Raw genomic sequence first — 8979 nt, 5'->3', positions numbered from 1 at the left:
AAATGGAGGCGGCATCGTTCTAGGAAGTCTGTGCTCCAGCTCCTCCCTGTGCCGACCGGCCGTGTGGCCTTGGACAGGTCACGTGTCAAGACTGGGGTAGTGGCCTCGCTGGGCGCAGTGGCCAGGCCATGTCGTGTCCGAGGCCCCGGCCACTGTGGGTTTGGTCCGATGGAGGCCCGGGCGGGGCGAGGACAAGTCAGGACCACGGAGAGTCCCTCAGCAGCCGAGCCGTCTGGAACCTCTGTCAACCCGGGTACGTGACGCAACCCCGAGCCTCGGCTTCCACGAAGGGACACTGGAACCGACCTTTCAGAGCCGTCAAGGCTGGAATGAGATGAGACAAAGGCAGTGTCAACACAGCATCCGCACACGGTCAGCGTGCGGGGGCTTCCGGCGGGCTCCGTGACGGTGTCCGCGCGGACGTGCGGGCCCCTGGCCTGGCCCCGGCGCCCACGGTGGCAGGGCCTTGGCGAGCCCTCGCCCCGTCTGCGCCTGGTTGGGGAGCGGACCCTTTCTCTCAACGGGGTCGTGCTGAGACACCAAGGCCAGCCCGCAGGCTGCGGCTGCCTCCGGCACAGGGCGTTGGCTCCCGTTTCTGTCACCCGCCTCCGCCTCCGGAGAAAGGTTTTCCTTGAGCGCGCAGCGGAGGCGGGGTGCACAGCACGGGGCGCCGCCAGCGGTGAGGGCAGCCCCGGGGCCCCCGCCCCGAGGTCTCCGTTCCCCCGCGCGTCATCCAGCGAGGCCGACCGTGTCTGCACATGGAGAACCGGTCTGTCGAGCCAAAAGGGTCTTGGCATCCCGAGCCGAGGGAACCCCTTCCGGCTCATGGGGCGGCATCGCCGTGACAGCAGAGGTTCCCCTCAGGTGACGAGCAGTGAACCCGCGTCAGCGTGCACGCGGCTGCGGGCCCGCGTGCCAACCTGCACCGCACACGTGTCCTCCCCACGCTGCCCCGGACGCGTCAAGTCAGTGAAGGGTCTGAAATGCGAATCTCAACCTGTGACGGCAAATCCAGGCACAGCCCCTGGTCCCACGGAAGCTCATTCGTTTGTCGCACGTCAGGAACCCAGGACGGCACAGAATCAATTCTCTCTCGCTGGCCCACAGCTGCCATTGGACGCTTAAGGGAGACGCTTCCCAGTCAGGTGAACCATTGCGATGCCGAAGCATGTGGAGTGTCCGTGTTCGAGCAGCGACGTGAGACGTGCAGAGGGACAGGCGGGGCGGGGCGGAGGGGGAGGGGTGCGCGGCTCTGCAGCTCCTTGCCGCTGTCCCCGTGGCCGGGGCCCCTCTGGAGGAACTGAGGGGGTGGGCCGTACCCACTCCTTAGTATGGTCCGTTCTGGCTTGCCATGAGTGTGCATGTGTGTGTGCATGCATGTGTGTGCCTGTGTGTGTCTGTGTGAATGCACGTGTGCATGTGCATGTGCACGTGTGTGCCTGTTTGTGTGAATGTGTGTGTGCACATGTGTGTGCATGTGTCTGTACGTGCACGTGTGTGCCTTGTGTGCATGTGTGTGCGTGTGTGTTGCCTTGTGTGTGCATGTGTGTGCACGTGTGCGTGTGCGTGTATGCGCGTGTTTGTGCGTGTCTGTGTGTGCGTGCGCGCGTGCACGTGTGTGCACGTCTTCCTTTTGAAAGAGCTCGTGGCTCTTTCCTCCCCTGGTGTCTGCACCTCTTAAACTAAGTGGCACTAATGACATTGGAGTGACATTGGAAGTCCTCGCGTGTCCAGAATTCCGTGGCAGCACACAGCGAGCCGCCTCAGTCTGGGCACCTGCGGTCACTGACAGATGCTATTTATAGAGAAGGGTCAGCGCCCCTGATTTTGTGTCTCCTCCGTGACTTTTCGAATCCAGCAGACGATATAGAACTTCTTAAGAGAGATGGAAAATGTTCTTGGGCAGAAGAGTTAGACGTTCGTGTTCAGTGAGAATTCAATGTCTGAAAAATAAAAATTGAGTACATATGAAAGATGAAAGAATTCTTGGGTATCCCTTATGATCATTTACTTATTCAAAACAGAGAGCAGAGAATTTTCTGCACCCCCATAACAGAAATTGTTTCTTGCCCTTAAAAACCTGTTGACCTAAGTTTAAGTTTGTTCTAAATTTGGTTTTCTCACCTGGTTATTCTAAAAGAATAACCACTTTATCATATATTGAAATAACATTATATGACTATCTACAAATGGGCGGTATGAGTTTTTAAATACCTCCAGCTTGAAGCTCAAAACAAAACTTCTCACTGTGACTTGTCTTGTATTTTCAAGAACTGCTGTAGAGAAGCCACACAATACTGACTTTCAGCGTCTTTAGTGAACAGCTGCCGTTTTCGGTTCCTCCCAGGGCACCATGAAACGCGTCAGCACGTGGAGGAGGTGTTCGGACGCTGGCTTCAGCGTTCCTGTGTGTGTGCTCCCCCCAGGAGGCGTCTCTCCCCGTTAAGCAAAACTCTGATGTAGACTCGAGGGTCGGCTAAGCTCTTCAGCCCAGGGCTGGGCCCCTTTTTACCACAAACACCATTAAATTTTTAGAAGCCGTTGTGGGGATTCACTTTGAAAGTCTCGAAGTCACCACCAGGAGGCGTGACAGGCTCTGTCGTCCCTGCTCTGTGAGGTGGCCGGGAGCCGGGGTGGCGGCATGCCAGGGCCACGTCTAGGAGAGCTTGGCGGACACCCAGGAGGAGGCGGGCTCTGCCCCGTTCGCAGAGGGCAGCCCTTCAAACGCTCGGCGCAGAGGCCTGCCTTCCGCCTGCTCTGTGGGGCTCCCTCCTCGCTGCCGCGTTTTCCGTCTGCGCCCCCCGCACCTGGCGTACTTGTCGCGGCACTTGTCACAATTACAACTGCTCACGGGTCCAGCCTTCCCCTGCCAGGCCTGGGCAGCGCGGTCGGCATGGTGTCCGGCGTGGGGCAGGCCGCCGACCCTCATCTGTTGATGGAGCGAACGAATGAGTGAAGGAATGAGACTCCGCGGGCCGCAGACAGGGGGCTATCGGGATAACCCGGGGGATGTTCTGAGGCCTGATACCCGCAGCGGCCGCGGAACGGCCCTGGGGTACCACTGACGCAGGAAGTCGCCTCGGCGATGAACTGAAGTGGGAAGCGAGGTGGGGGTGGCTCTCAGCGCCAGCTGCTGGCCCTCGCAGCACTAAGGCCCGTCCCGCTGTGGCCTCCCCCTTACAGATGAGGGACCCCAGGCACGGAGGTGTTAGCAAAGCCCCGGGGAGGCGCTGTTGGGGTGTCCCCATGCGAGAGGACGTGCAGGGCGGGGCGAGACTCCAGGGGCACAGCGGGAGTCACGTTTGGGTTGGTGCCGTTTGCGCTGCCTTGGGGACATCCAGGTAGAGACATCAACAGGCAGGTGGCCTCGAGCTCGGTTGGAGAAGCCGGGATTAGAAGCAGAGACTGGTGCTCCGGGTCACAGCGGAGCGGGGTGCCAGAGCCCAGGGAGCAAGTGGTGTGAGGGGAAAGCTCTGATGGCCCGCCGGGGACCTTAGGATGCCCCCCACCCACACCCACCGTGAGTGCGGGGCCAGGACGTGAGCTCACAGGTTTGAAGAAAGCATCTGGGACACATTAGGAAAAACGAATTCATAAAGGTTTAGTGATTCGCCAAACCTTGCCAATGTATCTTCCGTGGCATTCAGAAATAGGGACACTATGATCACTAAAATGCCAAACGTAGAATTTACAATTTGCAGGAGTGGTCGATAGCATCAGTTGAATGAGAGCTCTGCACAGAAGGATGAATTTGCATTATTATTGTTTTCTCTTTCAAAGCATAAAAACCTCTAGTATCAATGATCAATCATGATTTTTTTTAAAGCAAAAGTTAAGGAAGATGAAGAACTGTCCATGACATCTTGAAAACCCAGAGGATTCTTAACCGTGACTCCTCGAACCACCCCCCGCCCCCGCCCCCGCGGCCCTTGGTTAGATTTCAAGTGGTCCCTGAAATTGGATGGAAAACTAAATCAGCCTCTCGCCAGTTATGAACGTAGGCCAAAGACTTCAGTGGTGCCAGAAGTCGGCGTGACTCTGTCACTGACAGAAATCCCAGATGCTTTCGAGTCACTTTACAGAGGTGGCAGACAGCCGGGGAAATGCAGGAGCTGGGTCTGGTAGGTGTGAGCCCTTGGTGTCCCAGCACTAAGAGGAGGCACAGGGAGGCTGGTGATTCAGAGGGCACCTCCCCGAACCCACTTTCTTACCCAGCCCTGTGACGGGGCGGAGCTCGGCGCCCCGGCTGTCTGTCACCTGAGCCTTGCTGGCAGGACACTGGAGGGAGGTGGGCGGAGGAGGAGAAGGAGCTGCTCCGCCCTGTCTGCTTCCTGTTTCTGGGACCGTCACCCCAGCAACGGCTCTTCACCCCAGCAGCTGCATTTGGTTCTGTGGTTCCGTTCCTAGTGCTTTTGACAAGCTCAGAACCCACTGCCATGGAGCCCTGCCAGAGCTTCTGAGGCACTGTGCTCTGAGGTCTGGGTCCCCCACCCTCCAGCCTCTGGGGAACAATAGCCCAGCCCGTGGTCCCCCAGCAGCAGCTCGTTCCGGGTCTCATCAGCGCTGTGTCGCCTGAGTGCCCTTTGCCTTCTCAGTCACCCAGCACCCCTTGGTGGGTCCCCTCTCTCAAATTACTTCTATTAGCATAAGTGGTATGGCTTCTTTTTTTCCTGACTGGTCTCTGATGCAGTGTATCACAATTCAAAAATAAATTTTGATAGTATATTTCAGAATAATCTATTTCCTTCGTAACTCTATATACTTTAAGCATTTAAAAATACTATTCTGAGAACGGCCACAGGCTCAGCAGCCTGGGGGGGGAACAGGGGGAGGGGAGAAGAAGCGAGGGGCGGGGGGGCATCCATCCCACAGAAGGAGGGGGGCACCAGAAGCGGTGGCCGCCCCGGTAATTATAGTTTCCTCTGTTGGCTTCCAAAGCCTCCGGGGACATAAAACATGAAGGTTTTTCTTTTCATTCTTCCTTCTTTTCAAATAAACTGATGGAGGGAAATGAACTTTGTGTTGTTTTCCACCTTTAAAAGTAGTACATGCTCCCCGAGAGGACATCGGAACGGTCTTATCTGTCAGCTCGTCATGACGCGAGGACGGCCGCGGCTCCATTTTGACGGATTTCCTCGGAGTCTTTGTCGTCGTTTATTTGTTCGTAGATTTGGGGGCGGGGAGGGGCCGGTTCACATACGTGCTCGTGTGCTCAGCATTGTCATGAGCGTTTTGCATTCTATGACATACTCGTCATAAGTACCATCTTTACAGCCGGACAGGGTGCCCGAGGTTGACTTGGCCCTTTTCTTATGCTGTGAAACTTTTAACATAAACTGTTTTTCACTGTGGTAAACTCTGCATAGCAGACTCTGCCGCTTAACCCTTGCTAGGTGCACCGCTGAGTGGCATTAAGCACATTCACATTGCTGTGACACCATCACCACCCTGGTCCCCAGAACTTTTTCATCATCCCAAATTGATCTGTCCCCACTAAACGACAAGGCTCCATTCCCTCCTCAGCCCCTCACCCAGCCCCTGGCAATCACTATTCTACTTGCCGGCTCCATGGATTTGGTTAACATAAATTTTTACTGCTGTGCATTGCTTTTCCAATAAGAGTTCATGGTAAAATGACTTAAACGTATATACTTAATGCAAGTAGCGTTTGCCCGATGCCCCTTGCCTTTCCCCTTCCTTCCTTCCTCCCTCCCTCCTTCCCTCCCTCCCTCCCTCCTTCCTTCCTTCCTTCCTTCCTTCCTTCCTTTCTTTCTTTTTAATTAAATTAGCAGCTCTCAGCATAGAGCTCCCTCTTCTGAGTTCTCGCCGTCTTATTTTTCTGATGACATCTGAAAATTCGCGTCGGGTCGTGATGGCTTCGCTCCGTCCATCGCTGGGAAGTTCGGGTGTAGCGAGCTCGTGGTGGGGAGACGGCCTTCACCCAGAGATGCCCCTGGTGGTACCTCCTCTGAAGGCTTCTTTCCACGCAGGTTCCTAATCTCTCGTGTGGCCGGTTCGTGACACGGTTGGGCCTCGCCCATGTCACGCCTGCTCTCTGGGGAAAAGTCCACGCTGTCTCGTCTCTTCCTCCCTCTGTGGTGTGGCAAAAACTAAAGCGTAAACTGGATTTTTTTTTTTAATATATATTTTTAAAGGGTGGTAAAATACACGTAACATAAAATTTGCCATCTTAACCATTTTCGAGTGCACAGCTCTGCGGCGTCTCGAGCACAGTCCCAGGGTGTGACAGGGCCACCACCATCCCTCCCCACAGTTCTTTTCACCGTCCCCACCTGCAGCTCTGTCCCCATTGAACACTCGCTCCCCGTCCCCCAGCCCCGGGCCCTGCCCTTCCCCTTTCCGTCTCTACGAGCGTGACATCTTTCGTGAGTGGCGTCATGCAGTATGTGTCCTTTCGTGTCTGGCTTATTTCACGTTCCACAATGTTCTCAGAGTTTGGGCCACACAGTAGCACGTGTCAGAATTTCCTCCCTTTTTAAGGCCAGTAATGTTCCATGGCGTGGGTAGACCGCATTGTTGATTCATTCAGCTATCCGTGGACACTTGGGTCGCTTCCACTTATAAGAGAGTAAATTGGTTTTCATATTTAATATGAATTATTAGCAATTTTAATGGGGATTAACAAATTGATAAAATAGGTGACGAAGTCGTCTTTTGTCATCCCGTTGTCATCTGATGCTCAGAGGCGGACATGAAGCCTCTGGCACAGAGCGCTTGAAAATGCTGCCCGTGGCCACCTGGGGCCAGCCCCTGGAGCCTGACCGCCCCCCAGGGGTAAGGTCACTGTGCTCTCTGTCTCTCTGCCGCTCGCCCCTTTGCCTTCTGCCGGAGGAAAGATGCTAAGAGGTAGAGCTGGTTCTACTATATTTTATTCGAAATGTAGGACAGCTATTTAAATAATCATAGACTATTAGAGCTCGAAGTTTTGAATCTTTTTGTCTTTTTCATACTCAGCTGCTTCGCCGCAGGCAGATAATTTCTTCTTTTTCAAAAACCTACCCCATAGGAGAGTCTCTTCACCCAAAAAGGGAAGCTCGTGATGGCTACTGCCTAACGCCATTCTCCAGAGACTCAGTCATACCTCCTTATCTGGCTGGTGAAGTTCACGCCCGGCCATTTAGATCATAACTCAAGCAGGAAGTGACTGGGTGCCAGAAAGTAACTGTCGCAAAGTTCAGGCTTCTTGTGCTAGAGAAGTAATAGGGTTACTCCCCCTGGAGCCTCCGGACCCAGAATTCCGAGTTGTATTTTGGTTGTACAGTTTAACAAGCTTACACACTCACTCCCCTGCACAGCACAGGCTGTGGGCTCGGAGCCGGGGCCGCAGAGAGAGAGAGTCAGACGGAGCCTCGGAGCCTCATGGGCCGGGAGGGGCAGGAAGGCAGATAGGGAGGGGCGCGTTGGTGGAGGATAAAAGTTAACTCCCACGTCCTGTTGTAAATGGTGACTGGATGCATGAGATTTAGATTAAATGCTCCTTGAACTATTTTGTAAGAATGTGCATTCTGTAGACCAGCTGTCCCCAAACTTTGTGGCATCAGGGACCGGTGCCCCTGTGAGAATCTGATGCCTGGTGATCTGAGTCGGAGCTGAGGCGGTGATGCCGGCGCTGGGGAGCGGCTGCAGACACAGATGAAGCTTCGCTCAGCTCCCGCTGTGCGGCCCGGTTCCTAACAGGCCACGGACCGGAACCGATCCACGGCCCAGGGGGTTGGGGACCCCTGCTCTAGACCAAACACCTTCACTACACTTACAGTTAGCATTTTCCTTATTTGAATACTGATTAGAATAGTCGCTCATTTAACCCTTATAAACCGTATGAACCGAGTACATAGGGTTTGACAGATGAGGCAGAGAAGATGCGTAACTTGCCCGAGGCCAAGAGCAAGTTTCAGGCAGAGGTGGCGTTTCCGCCCGGAGGTGCTGGCCCTGGCCACTGAGCCCAGTGTCATTCCCCCACGGTGCCTGTCCCTGCAGAAAACAACTGTACCCTGACGGGAAGGAAAGAATTCGCTCTCGCTGACTTCAGGACTATCCATCCTCCAGCTCTGTGCCTGTTTGTCTTTTATTGGTCAAAATTAGATCTAGCCTGTAGGTTAGTCTTCTTCTGAGACCTGTAATTGATTTTCCTTATCAGGTGACTGACACTGGATTCTCTGTTTACTTTATAGGCGGTTTTAATGCTATTTAATTTCGAACAGGCCGCACGCAGGTCCTGTCCTGTATTATTACAGAGCAAGCACTAACTCACAAAGCTGCTGTCTCGTTATTTCCCTAATTGTAGAGTATCCAATTCAAGAAGAGACACCTGTCACATTATGATGTCCAGACAGGATAAAGAATCAGCAGTGTAACTATTGGAAAGGAGGAGATGAAATTTGTAGCGACTTACAGATTATGTCTTTTTCTAATTCAAAAAAAAAAAAAAAAAATCAGCCTAAAACTGAGAGTTCCAGGAAATAGCTTCTGATGATTAGATAAAAATCCATAGCATTTCCATATCCCATAATGATGATTTTTTTTTTTTTAAATAATGGCAAAAAGGTAAAATCTCATTCCAAGTAGCACTTAGGAATAAAGAAATAAGCAAGGACCACCTGAAACTAACATAATATTGTATGTCAACTGTCATTGAAAACTTTTTGAAAAGGCATTTTCTTTCTTAAAAAAAAAAAGAAAAAAGCAGGACGTATATGAAGAAAACTATAGCATTATACCAAAGGACATATCAGGTTAAAAAATGGAGAGCTACCTTGTTTCTGAATGAGAAGACTCAGTGATCAAAAGATGTGAGTTAATCCATCCCCAGATAATTTATAAATAGCATGTAATTCAAATAAAATCCCAGTTTAGGGGAGAAGGGTGATTTGAAATTTAACAAGTGAACTCTAAAGTTAACCTGGAAGAATAAATAGACCAGCCCAGAAAGTTCTGGAGAAGGCTAAGTAGGGTGATTTT

The 8979-nt window shown here is 52.8% G+C and overlaps 1 long non-coding RNA gene across 1 annotated transcript; it reads right to left on the bottom strand.

The window, feature by feature from the left end:
* Positions 1–1510: 1510 nt before the first annotated feature.
* LOC111733444 lies at positions 1511–7594 on the bottom strand. The gene is made up of 3 exons (XR_002777993.1): positions 4212–7594; positions 2808–2929; positions 1511–1943 (listed from the first exon to the last, which is right to left on the bottom strand). It is a non-coding gene; the product is annotated as an uncharacterized LOC111733444 (long non-coding RNA).
* Between the last annotated feature and the right edge of the window lie 1385 nt (positions 7595–8979).

This window comes from Pteropus vampyrus, unplaced genomic scaffold (assembly GCF_000151845.1).
Source record: "Pteropus vampyrus isolate Shadow unplaced genomic scaffold, Pvam_2.0 Scaffold567, whole genome shotgun sequence".
NCBI classification, from domain to species: Eukaryota; Metazoa; Chordata; class Mammalia; order Chiroptera; family Pteropodidae; genus Pteropus; species Pteropus vampyrus.
The sequence above is the reverse complement of the archived record's forward strand: the minus strand, read 5'-3'. Positions and strand labels throughout refer to the sequence as shown.